At 50.2% G+C, this 24,949-nt stretch overlaps 1 protein-coding gene across 4 annotated transcripts in view; it reads right to left on the bottom strand.

Annotated features, from left to right (window-relative positions):
* Positions 1-24,949, bottom strand: part of ZCCHC8 (zinc finger CCHC-type containing 8) — a 399,429-nt gene that overhangs the window by 221,693 nt on the left and 152,787 nt on the right. The gene's annotated exons all lie outside the window — the stretch shown is intronic.

Raw genomic sequence — 24,949 nt, 5'->3', positions numbered from 1 at the left:
ACGGTTAGTGCCTGGAGTTCACTAGCTCTTCGTAAAGAAGTTATCGCTACTAGGAAAGCTACTTTCCAGGTAAGGAATTGAATCTCGCATGAGTGTAGAGGTTCAAAGGGTGGACCCATCAGGCGTGTGAGGACCAAGTTGAGGTTCCACATTGGGGCTGGTGGGTGGCTAGGTGGAATGACTCGTTTGAGTCCTTCCAAGAATGCTTTGATGGCAGGTGCTGCCTGGTTTGTAGATAGGCTGATATTGCGGTCAAATGGACACGTATAGAGGTGTACGCCAGATTGCATCGGTATAGGTGTAATAGGTAACAAATTATGTTTTGGATGGATGCGTCTAGCGGGTTAATGTCATTAGTATTGCAATAAATGACGAACCTTTTCCATTTGGCTGCATAGCAAGCTCTGGTAGTGGGTCTCCTGGCCTCTTTAATGATCTCCATACAGTCAGGTGGCAGGTTTAGGTAGCCAAACTCTAGGACTTCAGGAGCCAGATTGCCAGGTTCAGCTGTTGCGGATCTGGGTGCTGAATCTCTCCATGGTTCTGCGTCAAATGCTCGGGTTTGACCCGCAGCCTTTGATGCGGCACCACGGAAAGTTCGAGAAAGGTGGTGTACCACGGCTGGCGTGCCCACGTTGGAGCAACCAGGACGAGTGTCAGTGAGTGTTGTCTGAGTTTGCGTGCCACCAGCGGTATCAGTGGTGCTGGGGGAAAAGCGTACGCAAATCTGCCGGACCAGTTCATCCATATCGCATTGCCCTGCGACTGCGGATGTGGGAACCTGGCGGCAAAGCTTTGGCATTTTGCGTTTTCACTTGTCGCGAATAGGTCTATCTCTGGATGACCCCACTGCTGGAAGTACGGTTGGAGTACTGATGGGTGTAACTCCCACTCGTGCATCTGGTGGCTGTGTCTGCTGAGCAGATCCGCCATCTGGTTGTCCTTGCCGGGGAGGTGTTCTGCCATGAGGAACATGTTCCTCTGAATGGCCCACTTCCACATGCTCTGAGCCAGATGAGACAACTGTGGAGAGTGTGTTCCTCCCTGCTTCTGTATGTAGTACATGGCAGTCATGTTGTCCGTCCGGATCAACACGACTTTGTTGCACAAGTGTACTTTGAATGCTTTCATAGCGAGGAAGATTGCCATCAGCTCTAGAAGGTTGATGTGCATCTTCTTTTGTTGTTGTGTCCATAGTCCCTGCACTGTGTAATGGAGTACATGAGCTCCCCATCCCTGGAGAGACGCGTCCGCCGTCAGTATTATCTGTGGGACAGGCTCTTGGAACGGTCGGCCCTTGCAAAGGTTTTGTGGATTCCACCAATGCAGAGAGTTGTATGCCCGACCGCTCACCAACACTAGGTCTTTCAACTGTCCTTGAGCCTGATTCCACTGACGTGCTAAGCACTCCTGAAGCGGGCGCATATGTAGTCTCGCGTGTGGGACTATGAAGATGCAGGAGGCCATCATGCCTATCAACTGCATGAACACTCGCGCGGGAAGGGAGTGTTGGGGTTTGAACTTGGAAATCAGCATTTGCATGCTGTTGATTCTCACTAAATTTGGCTGAGCTGTGGCCGCCAGAGTGTCTATAGTCGCACCTAGGTACTGTTGTACGTGTGCGGGCTGGAGATGGGATTTTGGGTAATTTAGTGAGAACCCCAGACTGTGAAGGAGGTGAATGGTGCGGGACATGTGGCTGGCACATTGCTGGGCTGACTTCGCTTGAACGAGCCAGTCGTCCAGGTAAGGGTAGACGTGTATGTGCTGCCTCCGTAGATGTGCCGCCACAGTAGCTAGGCACTTTGTGAACACCCTGGGTGCTGTTGTCACGCCGAAGGGAAGGACTTTGAATTGGTAGTGCTGCCCTTGAACAGTGAACCTGAGGTATTTCTTGTGTGAGGGGTGAATGGGTATGTGGAAATACGCATCCTTGAGGTCCAGTGTGGCCAGAAAGTCTCCCTGCTTGAGCAGCGGGAGGACTTGCTGTAGAGTGAGCATGTGAAAATGCTCGGAAAGAATGTATTGGTTCAGGGGTCTCAGGTCTAATATAGGTCTGAGTGACCCGTCCTTTTTCGGTATTAAAAAGTACAGGGAGTACACCCCCGTACCTTGCTCGTGGACGGGTACGACCTCTATTGCGCCTTTTAGAAGCATACTTTGCACCTCCTGCTGTAAGAGCGTTAAGTGCTCTGAGGACATAGGACGGTTTTTTGGAGGTATTGTGGGTGGGGTGGAGGTTAGTTCTAGACAGTAACCGTATTTGACAATATCTTTGACCCACCTGTCCGTGGTGATGAAATTCCACGTGGACAGGAACCTTTGTAGCCTTCCCCCGACAGGTGTTATGTGGTCGGGAGGAAGGGAGAGGGCGTCACTGCTTGTTCTTGGGGGAGGACCTGGTGTTGCCGTAGCCGCGTCCTCTGCCCTTTGTGCTGGAGCCACGATATCCACCTCGGGTGTTTTTATCGTAGGTGTTTTGTGTGTTGCCCTTGTTGTATGTTTGCTGTGACCCCTGTCCTCTACCTGCTCCTCTATTTCCGGGGCGACGAAAGGAGCCGCTCCGAAAGGACTGCGTCTGTAGGGCCCCCATGGACTTTGCAGTGTCCGTGTCCTTTTTTATTTTCTCTAGGGTGGTGTCAACCTCCGGCCCGAATAAGTAGTCGGGGTTGACAGGTTGGTTGAGGATGTTATTTTGTACCTCCGGTTTGAATCCGGAGATTCGCAACCAGGCGTGTCGTCGCAACATGACGCTAGTGTTTATGGCTCTGGCAGCTGTATCCGCGGCATCCAGTGCACACTTAATGGATGCATTTGTGAGCAGTTGTCCTTCCCTGATGAGGATCTCTGCACCTTCTTTGTATTGGTCAGGGAGATGTTGGAGTAGTTGCTCTAATGTGTCGTAGTGCGCTCGATCGTAGCGAGCGAGGAGCGCTTGAGTATTGGCAATGCGCCATATGTTAGCTGCCTGGGCGGCAACCCGTTTGCCAGAGGTCTCTAGCACCTTGGACTCTTTGTCCGGGGGAGGAGCATCACCTGTTTGCGAGTGTGCCCTCTTGCGAGCATTCGCAACGACAATGGAATCCAGAGGTAATTGGCCTCTAATGTAAGTAGGGTCCCCAGGCGCTGATCTGTATTTCTTGTCGATCCTGGGGTTTATCACTCTTGCCCTGGTGGGTTCCTTGAAGATGTCCTTTGCTGGTTTGAGGACCCCCTTTAACATGGGCAGAGTCTTTATGTTCCTTTCTGAGGATGCAAAAGTATCCATGAGAAAGTCGTCCTCGACGGTGTCAGTGTGAAGTTGCACCCCATGATTGGCCGCAGCCCGTTCAATTAGAGCGTTGAACGCTGCAGTGTCCTCTGTGGGAGATGTTTTTGCTCCATAGAGTTGCGGGTCCTGTGCATCCAGAGGTGCACCTGAGTCTACAGGGTCATCCCAAGCTTGATCAGGGTCCTGTTGGCCTTCAAGGTCCATGTCTCCGGGGTAGGGGACTTGGTCACACATGTAGTCCTCCAAAGCCTCCGTGTCGGAGTGTGTGGGAGAGAAGGACTGTGGATCCCGGTAGGGGGAATGGTGAGGTTCATAAAGAACTGGTTCTGACGCCACTGGCAGCTTTCTTTTAAGCGGGATCCGGAAGGAGTCCAAAGCTGGCTCCGAAGTTATTCTCCGTTTGTGGATTATCATCCTGCCGGTGTCGGCGTCGATGAGATGTGATGGAGACGTCTCCGCAGGAGAGCGTTCGGCAGGAGTAATCGTGGTGTGGGTGACCCGTGTCCTGATTTGGAATAGTTTTGGGGCCGTGGATGGTGGCAGGCCAAAAGTAATGTTGGCTGGTGCCGAAGAGGCTGTTGGAGCTTTTATCGGCTCGGAGCCCGACGTGTCCTGAAGGACCGTTTTGGTTTTGGCGCGTTGCGTCACCTGGAGCGCCATCGATTCCTTCGCGCCGACCAGTTCAGTAGAGGTGGGCGTGGATTTTTTCGGCGCCGGTGAGACAGCGAGTCGAGGGGCGGTAATGGCCGTCGACGTCTTCGATGAGTGTGGCTTTGGTGGTGCCGTTGAAGCGGTGTGAGGCGCAGCAGGCAGTTTGACCTTTGGGGTCGGAGCCGATTGCGTCGGTGCCGGGAGCCGAGTAGGTTTGGTGGCACCGAAGGTCTTTTTCCTTATGTCGACTCAGACGTCGGCCGCTTCAAGCTCGGCACCGAAGTCTCGTTTGGTGTGCTCGGTGCCGACGGGTTTTGCTGGCGTCGAAGGTGTGGTGGGCCTCGATCCGACCAGCGCTACTTTCGGTTTCAGTTGAACCAATACAGCTTTTGGTTTCGGTTTCGAAGAAGGGAAACCAGCCGGTTTGGGCATTAATGGCTGCCGCTGAATGTCCGAGGCCGGGCCCGAGGGCGGGGCCGAAGAACTGCGGGATAGGTCTTGGGTAAGGCCCGAAGGCGATCCCTCGACCGGAGCCATAGACTGTTTCACTGGGATTTCCTCAGTCTGTACGGGTAGGCCTTGCTCGTCACCGGAGCTACTCTCTTCGGCCCCTAAGGCCTCATTGTAGTCTCCTACCTCGGTGTCGTCTTCATCTCTGCGAAAGAGTGTTTCGTCGACGTCTTCCAATCCGGAGTCAAGTTCGGAAGCGGGACTGGAGGGTAGGTTCTCCACTTCTTCGACATCTTCGGTCTCGGCGCTGAAGATGTCGGCTGGGGCCAGTGCCGCTTGCTGCGCCTCGAGTCTCGCCTCTCGTCGATTCCGGAGAGTCTTCTTGGATCGAAATCGGGCACAGGCCATGCATGTAGATTCGTCGTGATCCGGTGAAAGGCATTTGTTGCACACCGGATGGACGTCGATGTGGGGATATTTCGCATTGCATACCGGACACCACTTGAATGGTGTCCTCGATTCCATCGTCCATGTCGGGTCGATGGTTGGGCAAGATGCGAAAAAGTTGGTTCTGGAAGTTAGTAAACTAACAAAGATACTATCGATACCGATCGGGAACAGTACCGACGCGAACTAAAGGCCTTTTGGCCTGAAAAAAGTTTTTCCTAACTTGAGTCAAGATAAGCACATCCGAACCCAATGGCGGAAAAAAACAATCTGAGGATGGAGAGGATGCCCATGCGCACTGTAGTCCAGGGGAGGAGTCACCTATCCCAGGATACTTCGAAGACTCTTCCAGGACAACAACGTGCAAACATCCGGACCCAACACTAGGCGGCGATCTATGCACAGATATGAATTCAGCAGCCCACATGCCTCGAACACTTGGATCTGGATGCCTGTTGCTTTTCTTCTGAAAAAGCATATCCAATGCACTACCCTATTTCTCAGCCTGAACCTCTATCAATATCTTTAATCTACATATAATTACCTCCTTTATGCATCTATATACTTTCAATGTACTTACGGATCTATATCTTTATCACTTTCTTCTAATTTGGCATTTCCAATGCACTACCCTATTTTTCAGCCTATACATCTATCAATATATCCTCTACATCCACTCTCATTTATCCCAAACACCATACCACTACTATGATCCCCAAAATAACCCTTTCTAGACTCTCCTACTCTACCCCTCCTTGCATCAGCTGACACCTATTACTATACAGATCCCTCAAAACAAACCTCTAAACTCTTCCCTCGGACTCTTCCCCTCCAAAAACCCTTTTTACTCCTCCAAAAGCCTCCTCCTACTGGTATGATCTAAAAAACAATTACATAAAAAAAAAATATCCTTCACTCTATCCTTTCACTATTCTTTTGCAATCAAAATAACAGACTACTCCCTGAGCCCAGAAACCAAGCCTTTCCTGGGCAGGGGTGTTCATAGCTCTTCCTGACCTGGGGGAGGTATCAGTGGCAGGGGAGCTTCAAAGGCCTCGCCGCCTTTGCAACACGACCCCCAGCCTCTCCTGCAAGAAGGAGTAGGCTCCCTTCCTGTCTCACCCACTTTTCGGCAGTAAGACAGGCAGGAAAAATGATAACCGCCCAGGTGTGCCCACCTCTGCCAACTCCACCCCTTAGGGCGGGGAGATGTAGTGAACCCCACTCTTCAGTGCCCGCCATCTTGCAGTCACTCTCCAATCAGGATTAGGGATTGTGCCAACTACCCCACTTGGGGTGAGTCAGCCCAAGGTCAGTAGCCCATTCACTACAAACCCCTAGACCCCTAAAACATACCCTAAATACAGTATTTAGGGGGCAGCCCTGAACCCAGAAGGCAGATTCCCCCAACCTATGAAGGTCGAATGACTACTCAGAGCAGAGGAGACTGCAGAAACACTGGCTTGGCCCCAGCCCTACCGGACCATCTGCAGTTTCCAGTGATCGTGCGCCAAAACTCCTCTTCACCAGTGGCCTGCGACCTCCAGAACCCCTAGGAGGAATGACCGGATCTCCTGTTAACAGCAGCTCTGTTCAAAAGAATCTACAAAGAAACACTCCGAGCCTGCTGAAGAAAAAGAAACTATATGCCTGGAACCACCACTGAACCAGTCGCCTACAGCCAAAGTCAGAGTGGCCCACCGGTCCCAGCGAGGTCCCCCAGCGCTCCAGAGTCCAAGTCCACCATGGGTTGACCCCTCCAGGACTACCAGACGTCGCCTGCAGCCTCTGCACGGAGACCCCCCCCCCCCCCCAACCCCAAGTGGCCTGGTAAGGTGAAACCCAACCTCAAAAGACACCCCTGCATCCAGCCGCCCTGCACCCTGGAGAAGAGGACCTGAGGTGCGCTTATGTCCCCGAGCTCTTTAACTTACCTACCCAGCTGTTTGTACCGAGCCTGCAGCCAACATCCAAAACCTGCCAAATCAGCACCCTGCCGCCCCTGTGCCGCTCTGGGTGCACCTTGTGTGCTAACTCGGACCTCCCTTTGCCCTGAGCTTAACACTAGGAGCTTTGCTTCCTCAACCTTGTGGCTTGCCCGAGCACAGCCACCAACCGACAGCCCCCTAGGCTAACATTGAGCCTCAGCACTTTGCACCCAGCCGCCCTAGTGCCGCTGAGGGTGCGGTTTGAGTGAACCTTTGACCCTAGGGGTAACCCTTATTTTAACCCATGAAACTCACTCCTCAAGACAGTTTACTTACCTGCAAACCAAGAACCTCATTTTTCTCCATAGGATTGCATTGACTGTTTTCCTCTGAAAAACTTTTAAGAGTTGACGGTGTTTGTATTTAAACATAAGAAACTGCCTTACAAATGTCCAACACAGGAACATCTCTGGCTAAAGCAGAGGTGGAAGACTTAGCCCTAGTAGAATGAGCCCTAATACCCTCAGGTGGTTCCTTACCAGCAAGGGTGTAGCAGATCTTGATGCACAAGATGATCCACCTGGATAGAGTGCGCTTGCGCACAGCTTTGCCTTTTGAGCGTCCAACGTAGCCCACAAAGAGCTGATCGTTCTAACGCAAGTCCTCTGTCCTGTCCAAATAAAAGCTCATCACTCTTTTAGGGTCCAGGCGGTGAAGTCTCTCCTCCTCCTCCTTGGAAGGGTGAGGGGGGAGGATAAAACACAGGGAGAGTTATGGACTGCCCCAGATGAAAAGGAGTAAGTACCTTAAGCAGAAAAGCAGCCCTGGTCCTAGGGACCATCCTTTCAGCATGTATGGTCAAAAACGGGGGTTTTGAACTAAGCGCTTGAAGCTCACTTACCCTCCTTGCTGAGGTAATGGCTACCAGAAAGACTGTTTTGAAAGACAAAAGCCTCAAAGGACAACTATGAAGGGGTTCAAAAGGGGAACCCATCAAAGAGTCAAAACAAGATTAAGATCCCATTGGGGCATAACAAAGGGAGTAGGCGGAAACCTACTGGTAAGGCCGTTGATAAATCTCAAAACGATAGGAGACTTATAAAGACGGCTGATCAGGTAGACACAGAAAAGCCAATAAGGCCGACAAATAGCCCTTAACTGTGGCCACAGCACAACCCTGCTGAGCCAAGGAAAGAGCAAACTGAAGAACATTCGACAAGTGGGCCTATAAAGGGTCAATGGATCTCTCTCCACACCATTTAATGAATCTTGACCATCTGTAGGAGTAAATGGACTTGGTGGAATGTCGCCTGCCCGATAAAATAACACCCACCAAGTCAAGCGGGAGAGAGAAGGAACTCAGGTTGCCCAGTTCAATCTCCAGGCACGAAGGTGCAGGCTCTGGAGATGGAGGTGTAGAACCTGCCCCAGCGTCTGCAACAGGAGGTCAGCCCTGAGAGGGAGACGGAGCAGAGGGTGCAATGAAAGGTGAAGTAGATCTGTGTCCCACACCCTTATTGGCCAATCCGGGGCGATCGATATGACTTGGGCCCGGTCTTGGCGAATCTTCCTCAGAACCTGAGGAATCAAGGCTATGGGAGGAAATGCGTAGAGGAGTTGAGAGCTCCAACTCAACTGAAAACGCATCCTCCAACACCCCCTGCATCGGAAACTGCAAAATGACAGGCAATGCGCATTCTCGAAAGTGGCAAACAGGTCCACCCGAGGAGTCCCCCACGTTCAGAAGATACATCGAACTACCTCCGGATGAAGCCTCCACTGTGGTCGGCGGAGAACTGCAGACTGAGACTGTCCGCACGCACATTTAGCACCCCGGCCAGATTTGCCATCAAACAAATCCGATGGTCCTGAGCCCAGGACCAAAGTCGCAACGCCTCTCTGCAGAGACGGTACGACCCTACTCCTCCCTGCTTGTTGACATACCACATCGCGGTAGTTTTGTTAGTCAGGACATGAACCGACTGACCACGAAGGGAAGTGAGAAAGGCCTTGAGCCCCAAATATACCGCAATTCCAGAAGATTGATATGAGACAATCTTTCCTCTGGAGACCAAAGACCCTTGATCTCCAGATCCCCCAGATGAGCACCCCACCCTAGGGTAGAGGCATCCGTTATCACTGTGGCCACCGATGGCGGACGATGAAAGGGCTTTCCTTGAGACAGATCGCCCTCCACGCTCCACCCAGACAGATCCGCTGCAGCTTCTCTGGAGATCTTGACTGACTCCCTGAGATCCCCGTTGTGCTGATACCAGCGGCTGCGGAGACATCACTGGAGCGCCCTCATGTGAGCGTGCATGGTTGACCAACAGAATGCAGGAGGCGAACAGACCGTGCAGGCGAAGGACATTCAGAACTGGAACAACCGCTCCATTGTGGAATAAAGGAATCATCTCCTGAATGTCGAGAATTCTTTTTGGAGAAGGAAATGCTTGATACACAGTAGTGTCCAGTACCGCCCCTATGAACAGGTTGCGCTGAGAGGGCACCAGGTGAGATTTGGGCACATTGATTGAAAAACCCAAGTTGAACAACAGTTGAGATGTTACACGCAGATGATGAAGCACCATCTCTGGCGACTCTGCTTTGAGCAGCTAGTTGTCCAGGTAGGGGAAAACAGGAATCCCCGACCTGAGATGAGCTGCCATCACCTTTGTGAAGACTCGAGGTGCAGTAGTAAGACCAAAACGGGAGGACCGCAAACTGGTAGTGCTGCGACCCAACCGTAAAACTGAGATACTTCTTGTGCGACTTCAGAATGGGGATGTGAAAATATGCATCCTGTAAGTCGATCGACACCATCCAGTCCTCTTGCTGCAGCGCCAGAAGAACCCGAGCAAGACTCAGCATCTTGAATTTCTCCTGCTTCAGGTAAAAATTCAAGACCAGAATGCCCAGGATCGGACGTAACCTACCGTCCTTTTTGGGGGGTTGGGGAAAATCAACATCCCAGACCCCTTTCGTGCTCTGGAACCACCTCTATTGCACCTTGGGTAGTAATGCAAGGACCTCCTTATATAGAAGAAGCAAATGGTCCTCTGAACAAAAACCTTGGCAAGGAGGAGGAAATTCCCGAAAGGGAAGGGCGTATCCATTCTCCACAAGGTTTAAAACCCAAAGGTGTGTATAGAGACAGAGAGAGAGAGACAGAGAGAGAGAGACAGAGAGAGAGAGACAGACAGAGAGAGAGACAGAGAGAGAGAGAGACAGAGAGAGAGAGACAGAGAGAGAGAGACAGAGAGAGAGACAGAGAGAGAGACAGAGAGAGAGACAGAGAGAGAGACAGAGAGAGAGACAGAGAGAGAGACAGAGAGAGAGACAGAGAGAGAGACAGAGAGAGAGACAGAGAGAGAGACAGAGAGAGAGACAGAGAGAGAGACAGAGAGAGAGACAGAGAGAGAGACAGAGAGAGAGAGAGAGAGAGAGACAGAGAGAGAGAGAGACAGAGAGAGAGAGAGACAGAGAGAGAGAGAGAGAGACAGAGAGAGAGAGAGACAGAGAGAGAGAGAGACAGAGAGAGACAGAGACAGAGAGAGAGAGAGACAGAGAGAGAGAGAGACAGAGAGAGAGAGAGACAGAGAGAGAGAGAGACAGAGAGAGAGAGAGAGAGACAGAGAGAGAGAGACAGAGAGAGAGAGAGACAGAGAGAGAGAGAGACAGAGAGAGAGAGAGACAGAGAGAGAGAGACAGAGAGAGAGAGACAGAGAGAGACAGCGGGCAGAACCACGTTGGCGACCTTTATAAGATTTATAGAGTAGATTTTGCTGCTGCTGAGGTTGACGGAAGTTGCTAAAGGAAGACCTTACAAAGCCTCGATATTTCTTGTAGCCAAAACCTCGACTGGGTCTGCAATCCCAAGGATTTCGCAGTGGCTCTGCTATCCTTAAACCTTCGTAAGGCCAAATCTGCTTTCCCCCCCCCCCAAAGAGCTTCAACCCCTCAAAGGGCCTATCAAAAAGAGTGGCCTGGACATCAGGGGAATATCCAGCAGAACGCAGCCAAGCCTGCCTTCTTGTAGCTATGGAGGAGCCCATAACTGACTACTGAGTCAGCCGTATCCAGGCTGGATTGAATAACCTGTCTAGCCGCAGCCTGAGCGTCTGACAGAAGCTCCATAAAGTTTCCCCTCTCCTCATCAGGTAACTTTCGGGCCAATTGTTTTGCCGGATCCATCAAAGCATGTATGTAGCGGCCCAACAGACAAGTGGCATTGGTCTATTTCAGTGCCATGCTAAGAAGAGGCGAAAACCTTTTTAGCTGACTGTTCCATTTTCTTTGAGTCCCTGTCAGCTGGGTCCTGTGGAAAAGCACCTGAAGATTGCTTGGAGTAGGATGCCTGCACCACCAAACTCCAGAGATGGATGAGAAGAGAGAAAATCTGGAACCCCTGGTGCAGTCCTATACCTTCCTATACCTTCTAGCCACAGCCTTAGAAACGGCAGGCGAAGAGTGGTTTACGCCAAACCTAGAGGATAGGATCCAACAAAGCTTCATTAAAGGGTAACAGAGGCTCAACTTTGGAGGAAAGAAAATGCAAAACCTCTACAAATTTATCTTATATTCGGCAGTAGGTAACTGCAAATCCAAAACCTTCACAGCTTTCCTTATCGCCAAATGGTAGGAAGCTACCTCTTGAGGAGGTGAAGCGCTTGTAGAAGAGAGTTCCCACTCGAGAGGTATCTAAACCACTCGCCTCCTGAATTCCCTCGAATTCATCCAGAGACTCTTCCAACTCGCCCTCCTCTACTTCTGCTCTACGATACTGCTACTCTTCTAAAAGCCTCTGAGCCTCTCTCCGAGAACGAATCAGCAGACGTGGCGTCGGTGGCATTGTACGTGGCGCAGACTGCTCCGGAGCCGGCATCGAAGGAGGCACGAGAGCCACACGAGGCAGAGAGGAAGGCTCACCAGACGGCGCCGAGGATTCTATCAACGGCGTCGAGACTCTCTGCGCCGGAAATTGCCATGACTGCACCATCGGCATGAAGGGTGCATGGGCATAGTTCTGGGGCACGCCCAAGTCGAATGACAGTGGACCCACAGTACCCGAAGGTGCTCCGGATGGGAAAGCCGCCCTTGTAAGAACTCTGTACATAGCATTTAAAAAATTCGACGGATCCGCCCCTGGAGCTGGGAATTGAGGATATAGAATCGAGCCAATATCCAAACGGGGACTGTCCAACGTCAGAACAATAGGATCCACTGCCGAATCCACCAGTTCAATCTCAGGCACAGAAGAAGGAACATCTTGACCCGGCTCGGCGTCTGAAGCCGGTGAATCCCTCGGCGCCGGAGACTGCACAGGAGAATTCTCCGGAGTCACACGAGGAGAAGGAAAGGGCGAAAGATATACAAAGTCCTTACGGCGATGTCGAGGGGCAGGCGAAGGCAACCTCAAAGCCTTACCCTTCATCGAGTCGCACAGAGATCCAAGTCTTTTTTTTCTTGTGCTTTCTCTACTTCCATGTATGTGAAGTCGACGACTTCGACTTATCACGCTTTCGCCCTCTACCTTTTTTCTTCGCCTTGGCCAGAAACAACTTGGCTTCCCGCTCCGAAGTGCTGTAGGATTTGTTTTCCTGCCACAGGAACAGTCCTCCATGTCGTGATCCGACGACAAGCCCCATAAAAAATCTTCATGGGGGGGGGGGGGGGGGTCAGTGATAGACATGTGACCCCCACATTCCATAGAGGGCTTAAAACCAGACTTCCTCGAAGACTACATCACTTCTAGCAACAGTTAAAGCAGAAGGAACAACAAAGAAACTCAACAAAATATGGAGTGTGCTAGAATACAGTTACACGCCGATGGCGCGGAAAAAAGGGAACTGACGTCATCACGCCAACGAGGCTCTCTTATGGCTCCGGTGACGTCATGCGGAGTCGCGAGCGGAGCAGACGTCCTCGTCAGCGTGGAGAGCTAGGAAGGAATATGCTACTTACCAGTATGCATCTGTTCGTGGCATATAGAGCTGCAGAGCCACAAACTAAGGATTAGATCGCCATATGGTGTTGGTCTCGGATGATTGCAGGTTGTCGTCGTCTTCGGAAGAAGTCTTTGGTCACAAGATAGGGGACTCTTCCTCTGGACAACAGTGCGCATGGGCATCCACTCCATCCTCAGATTGTTTTTCGCCATGATGGGAAATGATGGAGTGTATAAGAAGTAAAGAGAAAGGATGTCCATGTGTAGTGTCTAAGACAATACTGGAACAGATACAGGTCCCGGGGAGGCGGGTGGGCGTGTGTGGCTCTGCAGCTCTACATGCCAAGAACAGATGCATACTGGTAAGTAGCATATTCCGTTCGAGGCATATGAGCTGCAGATCACACACTAAGGATAGACTATATAGCAGTGTCTCCCCTAGTGGTGGTCACCTGTATCCGTTGCAGCAGTTTGGAATAGAGTTTCTAGGACAGCTTGGCCTACTGAAGCTTGTGGTTTGGATTGCACATCCACACAGTAATGCACATCCACACAGTAATGCTTAGTGAAGGTGTGTGTAGTAGACCATGTGGCTGCTATGCAAATGTCTTCTAAGGGGATGTTCCCTAAGAATGCCATAGAAGCCCCTATTTTACGCGTGGAGTGCGCCCTAGGGGGAACGGTAAGAGTACGTTTAGCTTTTTGGTAACATATTTGGATACATTTGACTATCCACCTGGCGATACCCGATTTGGAAATAGGGTTGCCTTTATGTGGTGGAGCGAAAGCAACAGTTGCTTGGTTTTCCGAAAAGGTTTGGTTCTGTCGATGTAATAAAGCAAGGCTCTCTTAACATCTAAGGTATGAAGTGCCCTCTCAGCTACTGAGTCTGGGTTAGGGAAGAAGACTGGCAGTTCGACTGACTGGTTTAGATGGAAAGGGGAGATGACTTTAGGGAGGATTTTTGGATTCGTCCTAAGAACCACTTTGTTACGATGTAGTTGTAGGAAGGGTTCTTCAAGAGTTAAGGCTTGTATTTCACTTACTCTTCGCAGGGATGTGATTGCGACGAGGAAAGCCACTTTCCATGTTAGGAACTGCAGTTCGCATTTGTGCATTGGTTCAAATGGGGGATCCATGAGCCTTGTTAGAACAATATTAAGGTTCCACACTGTGGAAGGTGGTAACCTTGGAGGAATAATTGTTTTAAGACCCTCCATAAATGCTTTAATGCTTTAATGGCTGGTACCATAAACAGGTGTTGTCTATTTTGCAAATAGGCTGCTAATGCCGCTAGATGTAGACGTATAGAGGAATACGCTAAATTGCATCTTTGCAAGTGTAGTAAATAGCAAATGATGTTTTGGATGGAAGCATCCAGTGGTTGTATGTCATTGTTAGTGCAGTAAATGGCAAATCGTTTCCATTTTGCAGCATAGCATGCCCTAGTAGTAGGTCTTCTGGTTTCTTTAATGATATTCATACAGTCTGGAGGAAGGTTGAGGTACCCGAACTCTAAGACTTCAGGAGCCAGATTGCCAAGTTCAGTGCTTGAGGATCTGGGTGTCTGATTTCTGCATGGTTCTGGGTTAAAAGATCCGGGGAGAGACGCAGTTTTTGATGTGGACCTAGCGATAGTTCCAAAAGTGTGGTGAACCAGGGTTGACGTGCCCAAGTGGGAGCTACTAGGATGAGTGTTAGCGACTGTTGTTTCAGTTTGCGTACCACAAATGGAATGAGTGGGAGAGGCGGAAAAGCGTACGCAAATCTGTCTGACCAGTTCATCCAAATTGCATTGCCCTTTGACCGTGGGTGTGGGAACCTGGCGGCGAAGGTTGGGCATTTTGCATTTTCTTGTGTGGCGAACAGGTCTATGTCTGGTGGTCCCCACTTTTGGAAGAATGGGAGTAAGACTTTGGGGTGTAATTCCCATTCGTGTATCTGCTGTGTGTGGCGACTTAAGAGGTCGGCCACCTGGTTCGGAACCCCTGGGAGGTGTTCTGCTAGCAGGTGGATGTTTTGGGGATTGCCCATCTCCAGATTTATTGTGCAAGTTGGGACAGTTGTAGAGAATGTGTCCCTCCTTGTTTCTGTATGTAATACATTGTGGTCATGTTGTCCGTGCGGATGAGGACAGTCTTGTTTTGTAGATGCACTTGGAAGGATTTCAGTGCTAGGAACACCGCTAGAAGTTATAGGTGATTGATGAGGAGCTGTTTTTGTTGAGTGGTCCACCTGCCCCGAGTGGTGTGTTGAAGGAGGTGGGCTTCCCACCCTGTGAGATGCGTTGGTGGTCAGCACAACTTGTGGAAGAGGCTCCAAGAACGGCCGCCCTTTGGACAGGCTGATGGTGTTCCACCACTTCAGCGAGCGAAGAGAGCGGCTGTCCACCAACACCAGATCGGTAAGTTGTCCGTGGGCCTGGTTCCACTGTTATGCTAGACATTCCTGTAAGGGACGCATTTGAAGGCGTGCGTGGGGTACTATGGAGATGCATGACGCCATCATGCCTAAGAGTTGCATGAACACTCTTGCGGGGAGAGAGTGTTGTGTTTGAAATTTTTTGATGAGATTCTGTATGTTGGCTATCCTGGCTGTGCTGGGATAAGCTATGGCCTTGGATGTGTCTATGGTGGCTCCCAGGTATTGATGTACATGGGAGGGTTGTAGTTGAGATTTTGGATAGTTGATGGTAAATCCCAAGCTGTGTAGGGTTTGAATAGTGCGGTGAGTGTGGAGAACGCATTTGTCTAGAGTATTGGCTTTTATGAGCCAATCGTCCAGATAGGGGAAGACCTGGATTTGTAGTCTTCTGAGATATACTGCCACAACTGCTAAGCATTTGGTGAATACCCTGGGTGCGGTTGTTCCTCCGAATGGGAGAACAGTAAACTGATAGTGCTGACCGTCTACCACGAATCGTAGATACTTCCTGTGAGCGGGATGCATAGGGATGTGAAAATATGCGTCCTTGAGGTCTAATGTGGCAAGGAAGTCTCCTTGTTGAAGTAATGGAAGGACCTGTTGGAGAGTGATAATGTGGAAATGATCAGATTGTATGTACTGGTTTAGTAGTCTGAGGTCCAGTATGGGTCTTAAGGTCTTGTCCTTTTTGGGAATGAGGAAGTATAGGGAATATACTCCTGTGCCCTGATGTTGTAGTGGAACAGGTTCTATTGCGCGTTTTTGAAGCAAAGACTGAATTTCTTGTTTGAGGAGCGCGAGGTGGTGAGACGTCATGGGACGGTGCTTGGGTGGTATGTTTGGGGGAGGGTTTATGAGTTCGAGGCAGTAGCCAGACTGGATAATTTGTCTTACCCACCTGTCTGTTGTGATGGAATTCCAGACAGGTAGGAACTGTTGAAGTTTTCCCCCGACCGTAGTGGAATGGTCCGGGGGGGGGGAGTGGTGGCAAGTCACTGTTTGGTGGCTGGAGAGGTGCGGGTGTTGTTGCCCAGTCCTCGGCCTTTAGTATGGTTTCCCCGATAACCTCTAAAATATCCTCTGTTGGGGGATGTTTGACCTGATGTTTTGAAGGTGGAAGAGTTGTCTGTTCCCACATTTTTGGAAGCTCCTCTATAAAAGGAGCGACGAAAGGAGCCTCTGGGTTGAGTAGACTGCAATGCTCCCATTGATTTGGCAGTCTCATTATCTTTCTTCATTTTTTCTAGGGCAGTGTCTACTGCAGGTTCGAATAGTTGCTCCTGATTAAAGGGTTGAGCAAGAATGGTGGTTTGTACTTCCGGCTTATATCCGGAAATGCGTAGCCATGCGTGGCGTCTAAGCAATACACTTGTGTTGACTGCCCTAGAGGCGGTGTCCGCTGCGTCTAATGCACATTTGATGGAGGCATTTGATATTAGTTTGCCCTCTTGGGCGAGGTCAGTGGCCTGTGATTTGTATGGATCAGGCAGGTGTTGCAAAAGATCCTCTAGTTGATCATAATGAGCCCCATCATAAGGAGCCAATAGGGCTTGTGTATTGGCAATAGACCAGTGGTTAGCAGCTTGTGCGGCAAGCCTTTTGCCGGAAGCCTCCAAGAGTTTAGACTCTTTGTCTGGGGGTGGCGTGTCTCCGGTTGTTTGGGAGTTCGCCGCTTTCTGGCATTTGATACGACTAGTGAGTCTAAGGGGAGTTGCGCCTTGATGTACGCAGGATCTTGTGGCGCCGGTCTGTATTTTTTTTCTATTCGGGGGGGTTGAGAACCCTGGCCCTAACAGGGTCTTTAAAAATCTCATTGGCGTGCTTTATCACTCCCTTAATCATGGGTAGAATGTGAACTGTCTTCTGCGACTGCTCAAAAGTGTCGAGGAGAAAATCCTCCTCAGGAGTGTCGGTGTGCATGGTGACGCCATGAAACAGTGCCGCTCTGTTTATAAGTTGAACAAACCCTAAATGGTCATCAGGAGGGGAGGGTTTTGAGGGGTATGGAGTGGGGTCAGGCATATCAGGCATAGGGTAAGTCCAGTCATCTACTGGTGCTGTGTCCGGGAGTGTAAAGGGATCAGTAGGATCAGTGGGATCATTAAAGAAATCAGGGTCTCCCCCTCCCCCTAAAACATCATCATCCTGTGGAGGTGGTGTGTGAGAAGGAGATGGTAGAGGTGAAGGGGGTGGGGGGGGATGGAATAGGAGGTAATGTAGGAGAGGAAGGACGTATGGGTGAAGTGGCACAGTCCTTCTTTGGAGGTGCTGGAGGAGGTGTTGTGTCCAGCTTCCTTTTCTTGTAGGGCACCTCTGTGACATGTCCAGTTTACGGATTTATGTAAATCTGTTTTTGCTTTGGATCTGGCCGAAAGAGTTCCTCACTGTACGAAGGCGGCTTTGCCGCCGACTTTTTTGGTTCAGATTTAGATTTTTGTTCTTTATGGACTTGTTTTGTCACGAGGATGTTTTGGGTGCCGAAGAACTTTTCGGTTCCGGTGGATTTTTCGGTGCCGACGAGCCTTTCGGTGCCGGTGTAGACGTCTGTGCCGAGTGACGTTTCGGGGCCGATGGAGATTTCGGTCTCGGAGCCTGCTTCGGTGCCGAAGGCATTGTAGGCACAATAATATGAGGTTTGCTCGAGCCCGAGCCACCTGCAGGCTTACTTTTCTTCGGAGCCGGGCCCAAGGGCGGGGCTTCTGAAGATGATTTTGGATCGCGACTGGGCCCAGCTGGCAGAGTCTTGACCAATGTCTTTTTTGGTGGGGTTGGGGTAGGGGGGCTGGTACTCACAGGCTGCCCCAGATCAGAATCGGCGGCCTCGGACACGATCTGGAGATCTTCGGAGTCGTCATCAAGGACATCCTGTGCAAAGAGGTCTTCTGGTTCCGGAACCGGCTTGGCCATGATATGGCGTCGAGCTCTTCGGTCCAGGATAGTTTTCTTCGAACGGAATGTGGCGCAGGCTGGACAGCTGGATTCGTTGTGGTCTGGTGAGAGGCACAAATTACAGACCTCGTGGTGATCACTATGAAGAAACTTTGCTCCACATAGGGGGCATTTTTTAAAAGGTGTCCTTCCCATCAGCCGCGTCCGGTTCCGGTCCGATGTGGATTTCGACGTCTAGTTTTTAAATTGAGAGTTTTTGATTGCTAGAAGTTTTCTGCTGAAACGGAAAAAAGTTCATCAAAACCCAATGGCGGAAAAAAACAATTTGAGGATGGAGTGGATGCCCATGCGCACTGTTGTCTAGAGGAGTCACCTATCTCGTGACCAAAGACTTCTTCCGAAGACAACAACAACCTGCAATCATCCGAGCCCAACACCAGATGGCGATCTTATCCTTAGTGTGTGATCTGCAGCTCATATGCCTCGAACAAAAAATTCCGCGGATTGCTGGCGCAGGGGATATTCAAAAGGTGAGGAATCCACAGGCAGATGTATCCATCAGAAAATAAAATACAACAAAGTAATATTTTTGATACAAACAATTGGTCTGGGTTCAATCTTTGAGGGTGTGACATTTCTTGCCAGAGTGTGTACAATAAATGCTTAACACTACCCTTTGATAAAACCTTACTGCTCACCCACACTACCACAAAGAGAGTAATGTATTATCTACTCTAAGCCTTTGGGGATCCACTGGACTGTGCACACTATACCTTACTTTGGTACAGTATATATAGACCCAGCTTCCTACAGATAGGACTATTAATGCAAGGGACTCTTGATATTCCGACAAAAACAGCAGTTTTGGAATGGAACTGCACTTGGGCTGCTGGGGTGTTTTATGATTACGTTTTTGTTTTATGAGAGTATATTTATGTATTATGAATATTGAATGAAGCAAAACTGTTGCATGTACTACATAGATGTTCTGCACCTTGGATGGTTATGTAACCGAATAAAGGATTTTTCAACCAAGCAAACAGGTTATTAGTGACTGGGTGGAAAGAAGTGATTGGGTGGGTGAAGAAATTAAAGTTCCTGTTGCAATGCCATTGTGCAAATATGGAAAATGTGTACTTTGCAGTCTTGTAAGGTACAGGTGCAAATTAAATCTTGCTATTTGCAAGTTGTCTGTAGTAAATCACCCATGCAATGATGGGTGTTGCTATCGCCCTTGGTACAGTTATCATTGCCCAGAGTGCATGTTCCACAATAAAACATCCATTTGGGTCACAAAAGTGCTCAATCAATTTTCCCAGAAGAGCTCAACACTGGGTCTGTCCACCCTGGGATCCAGACAGTGTAGAAGTGGTTGAGTGTGAGTGCCCTGCAAAGAATTCTGCCTTGCACTCAAGGTGAGGGATTCTGTTTTGAAAGTTCTTGTTGAGATTTGTTGTTTGAATCTGCTAGTTTTTATTGATTAGCCTAAACTAGGCCCACATGCAGTGCAATAGTGTCAATTCTGGATTCAAGTGCCTCACTGACATTTTGGTAACCAGGACTATGCAGTCATATGTGCCCGTTATATTGTCAGTTGGGTCATTCACTTGGATGTTGTGTGTGATATTTGGCAGTACAGAAGGTTGGGCTCCAGGGAGGAGTGCACTTTCTAATTACGTAGTTTCATGATCACCGATTAAGGCGAGTGTCAGCGATGTCTGCGTAATTGATATCCAAGCAGAACACCTTTAATGCCTAGCGCCTAGTTATGAACAGGTCAGCTATCCCATAGGCGTCACAGCTGGTGTTCCAGCATAGCAAAAGCGGGCAACGTTTGCACCACAGGCACAAGGCAACTGCCAGAAAGCACAGTGCATACTTCAGCCGTGCTGAGAGAGTTCTGCTTGCTACTGGAATTAACAAGCAAAATCAAGTCACCTACAGAGCAGAATGAATATGCTACTTACCAGTATGCATCTGTTCTTGGTATGTAGGGCTGCTGACATTCCTATCTGTGCATAGATCGCCGCCTAGTGTTGGGTCCGGATGTTTGCACGTTGTTGTCCTGGAAGAGTCTTCTAAGTATCCTGGGATAGGTGACTCCTCCCCTGGACTACAGTGCGCATGGGCATCCTCTCCATCCTCAGATTGTTTTTCGCCATTGTGGCAGTGATGGAGTAGATACAGAAAGTGATGACCATGCTTACAGTAATTCTGAGAGCTGCAGCTGCTACAGGCGCCGGGGAGGAGGGCGGGCGATATGAATGTCAGCAGCCCTACATGCCAAGAACAGATGCATACTGGTAAGTAGCATATTCAGTTCGAGGCATGTGGGCTGCTGAATTCATATCTGTGCATAGAATACATAGCAGTACCTCCCATTAGCGGCGGCTACCAGTGCCAGCTGCAGCGGTCTGAAAAAGAGTTTTGAGAACAGCCTGTCCTACAGCTGCCTGCTGTTTTGATTGCACATCTACACAGTAGTGTTTGGTAAATGTGTGTGTAGTGGACCAGGTGGCTGCTCTACATATATCATGCAAAGGGATGTTTCCCAGGAAAGCCATGGAGGCCCCTAACTTGCGTGTTGAGTGGGCTCGTGGGGGAATCGTTAATGTGCGTTTAGCCTTTTGATAGCAAATTTGACTACATTTAACGATCCATCTGGCTATACCTGCTTTGGAGATAGCGTTACCTTTGTGGTGTGGAGCAAAGGCAACGAAAAGTTGTTTAGTCTTCCTAAAGATCTTAGTCCTGTCGATATAGTACATGAGGGCTCTCTTCACATCTAGTGTATGGAGTGCTCTTTCTGCGACAGTTTGTGGGTTTTGAAAGAAAACAGGCAGTTCAATAGTTTGATTCATGTGGAACTGCGATATCACCTTGGGCATAAATTTGGGGTTGGTACGTAGTACGACCCTGTTGGCGTGAACCTGTATGAATGGCTCTTGAACGGTTAGTGCCTGGAGTTCACTAACTCTTCTTAAAGAAGTGATCGCAACTAGGAAAGCTACTTTCCAGGTAAGGAATTGAATCTCGCATGAGTGTAGAGGTTCAAAGGGTAGACCCATCAGGCGTGTGAGGACCAAGTTGAGGTTCCACATTGGAGCCGGTGGGTGGCTTGGAGGAATTACTCGTTTGAGTCCTTCCAAGAATGCTTCGATGGCAGGCACTCTGAATAAAGAGAGGTGCTGCCTGGTCTGGAAAATAGGCTGATATTGCGGTCAAATGGACACGTATAGAGGTGTACGCCAGATTGCATCGGTATAGGTGTAAGAGGTAACAAATTATGTTTGGGATGGATGCGTCCAGCGGGTTAATGTCGTTATTATTGCAATAAATGACAAACCTTTTCCATTTGGCTGCATAGCAAGCTCTGGTAGTGGGTCTTCTAGCTTCCTTAATGATGTCCATACAGTCAGGTGGCAGGTTTAGGTAGCCAAACTCTAGGACTTCAGGAGCCAGATTTCCAGGTTCAGCTGTTGCGGATCTGGGTGCTGAATCTCTCCATGGTTCTGCGTCAAGTGCGCGGGTTTGATCCGAAGCCTTTGATGCAACACCACGGAAAGTTCGAGAAAGGTGGTGTACCATGGCTGGCGTGCCCACGTTGGAGCAACCAGGACGAGTGTCAGTGAGTGTTGTCTGAGTTTGCGAGCCACCAGCGGTATCAACGGCGCTGGGGGAAAAGCGTACGCAAATCTGCCGGACCAGTTCATCCATATCGCATTGCCCTGCGACTGTGGATGTGGGAACCTGGCGGCAAAGCTTTGGCATTTTGCGTTTTCGCTTGTGGCGAATAGGTCTATCTCTGGATGACCCCATTGCTGGAAGTACGGTTGGAGTACTGATGGGTGTAACTCCCACTCGTGCATCTGGTGGCTGTGTCTGCTGAGCAGATCCACCATCTGGTTGTCTTTGCCGGGGAGGTGTTCCGCCATGAGGAACATGATCCTCTGAATGGCCCACTTCCACATGCTCTGAGCCAGATGAGACAACTGTGGAGAGTGTGTTCCTCCCTGCTTCTGTATGTAGTACATGGCGGTCATGTTGTCCGTCCGGATCAACACGACTTTGTTGCACAAGTGTACTTTGAATGCTTTCATAGCTAGGAAGATTGCCATCAGTTCTAGAAGGTTGATGTGAATCTTCTTTTGTTGTCCATAGTCCCTGCACTGTGTAGTTGAGTACATGAGCTCCCCATCCCTGGAGAGACGCGTCCGCTGTCAGTAGTATCTGGAACAGGCTCTTGGAACGGTCGGCCCTTGCAAAGGTTTTGTGGATTCCACCAATGCAGAGAGTTGTATGCCCGACCGCTCACCAACACTAGGTCTTTTAGTTGTCCATGAGCCGGATTCCATTGACGTGCTAAGCACTCCTGAAGCGGGCGCATATGTAGTCTCGCGTGTGGGACTATGAAAATGCAGGAGGCCATCATGCCTATCAACTGCATGAACACTCGCGCGGGAAGGGAGTGTTGGGGTTTGAACTTGGAAATCAGCATTTGCATGCTGTTGATTCTCACTAAATTCGGCTGAGCTGTGGCCGCCAGAGTGTTTATGGTCGCACCTAGGTACTGTTGTACGTGTGCGGGTTGGAGATGGGATTTTGGGTAATTTAGTGAGAACCCCAGACTGTGAAGGTGAATGGTGCGGGACATGTGGCTGGCACATTGCTGGGCTGACTTCGCTTGAACAGTAGCTAGGCACTTTGTGAAAACTCTGGGTGCTGTTGTCACGCCGAAGGGAAGGACTTTGAATTGGTAGTGCTGCCCCTGAACAGTGAACCTGAGGTATTTTTTGTGTGAGGGGTGAATGGGTATGTGGAAATACGCATCTTTGAGGTCCAGTGTGGCCAGGAAGTCTCCCTGCTTGAGCAGCGGGAGGACTTGCTGTAGGGTGAGCATGTGGAAATGCTCCGAGAGAATGTAGCGGTTGAGGGGTCTCAGGTCTAGTATAGGTCTGAGTGACCCGTCCTTTTTCGGGATTAAAAATACAGGGAGTACACCCCTGTACCTTGCTCGTGGACGGGTACGACCTCTATTGCGCCTTTTAGTAGCACACTGAGCACTTCCTGCTGTAAGAGCGTTAAGTGCTCTGAGGACATAGGACGGTGTTTTGGAGGTATTGTGGGTGGAGTTGAGGTTAATTCTAGGCAGTAACCGTGTTTGACAATATCTTTGACCCACCTGTCCGTGGTGATGGAGTTCCACGTGGACAGGAACCTTTGTAGCCTTCCCCCGACAGGTGTTATGTGGTCGGGAGGAAGGGAGAGGGCGTCACTGTTTGTTTTTGGGGGAGGACCTGGTGTTGCCGTATCCGCGTCCTCTGCCCTTTGTGCTTGAGCCACGATATCCACCCCGGGTATTCTTATCGTAGGAACCTTGTGTGTTTCCCTTGTTGTAGGTTTGCTGTGACCCCTGTCCTCTACCTGCTCCTCTATTTCCGGGGCGACAAAAGGAGCCGCTCCGAAAGGACTGCGTTTGGAGAGCCCCCATGGACTTTGCAGTGTCTGTGTCCTTTTTTATTTTCTCTAGGGTGGTGTCAACCTCTGGCCCGAATAAGTAGTCGGGGTTGACAGGCTGGTTGAGGATATTATTTTGTACCTCAGGTTTGAATCCGGAGATTCGTAACCAGGCGTGTCGTCGCAACATGACGCTAGTGTTTATGGCTCTGGCAGCTGTATCCGCGGCATCCAGTGCACACTTAATGGATGCGTTTGTGAGGAGTTGTCCCTCCCTGATGAGGATCTCTGCTCCTTCTTTGAATTGGTCAGGGAGATGTTGGAGTAATGCTTCCAATGTGTCGTAGTGTGCTCGATCGTAGCGAGCGAGGAGCGCCTGAGTATTGGCAATACGCCATATGTTAGCTGCTTGGGCCGCAACCCGTTTGCCGGAGGTCTCTAGCACCTTGGACTCTTTGTCCGGGGGAGGAGCATCCCCTGTCGTTTGAGAGTGTGCCCGTTTGCGAGCATTCGCAACTACTATGGAATCCAGAGGTAACTGGCCTCTAATGTAGGTAGGGTCCCCAAGCGCCGACCTGTATTTCTTGTCGATCCTGGGGTTTATTACTCTTGCCCTGGTGGGTTCTTTGAAGATGTCCTTTGCTGGTTTGAGGACACCCTTCAACATGGGTAGAGTTTTTATATTCCTTTCTGAGGATGCGAAAGTATCCATGAGAAAGTCGTCCTCGACGGTGTCAGAGTGGAGTTGCACACCATGATTGGCCGCAGCACGTTCAATGAGGGCGTTAAAGCGGCAGTGTCCTCTGTGGGAGACGTTTTCGCTCCATATAGTTGCGGGTCCTGTGTATCCATAGGTGCACCCGGGTCTACAGGGTCATCCCAAGCTTGGTCAGGGTCCTGTAGGCCTTCAGGGTCCAGCTCTCCAGGGTAGGGGACGTGGTCACTTGTGTAATCCTCCAAAACGTCTGTTTCGGAGTGTGTAGGATAGAAGGACTGTGGATCTTGGTAAGAGGAATGGAAAGGTTCGTAAAGAACTGGTTCCGAAGCCACTGGCAGCTTTTTCTTAAGCGGGATCCGGTAGGAGTCCAAAGCTGGCTCGGAAGTTATTCTCCTTTTGTGGAGCATCATTCTGCCGGTGTCGGCGTCGATGATGTGTGATGGTGACGTCTCTGCAGGAGAGCGTTCGGCAGGCGTGATCGTGGTGTGGGTGACACGTGTTCTGATTTGGAACAGTTTTGGGGCCGTGGATGGCGGCAGGCCAAAAGTGATGTTGGCTGGTGTCGGAGAGGCTGTTGGAGCTTTTATCGGCTCGGAGCCTGACGTGTCCTGGAGGATCGCCTTGTGTTTGATGCGTTGCAAGGACGCAGCAACTGGCTGCACCTGGAGCGTCATCGGTTCTTTGGCGCCGACCGGTTCCGTAGAGGCGGGCGTGGGCTTCTTCGGCGCCACTGGGTCATCGAGTCGAGGAGCGGTAGTAGCAGTCGA

Source organism: Triturus cristatus, chromosome 11 (genome assembly GCF_964204655.1).
Source record: "Triturus cristatus chromosome 11, aTriCri1.1, whole genome shotgun sequence".
Classification (NCBI taxonomy): Eukaryota; Metazoa; Chordata; class Amphibia; order Caudata; family Salamandridae; genus Triturus; species Triturus cristatus.
This window is presented reverse-complemented; position numbering and strand designations above follow the sequence as displayed.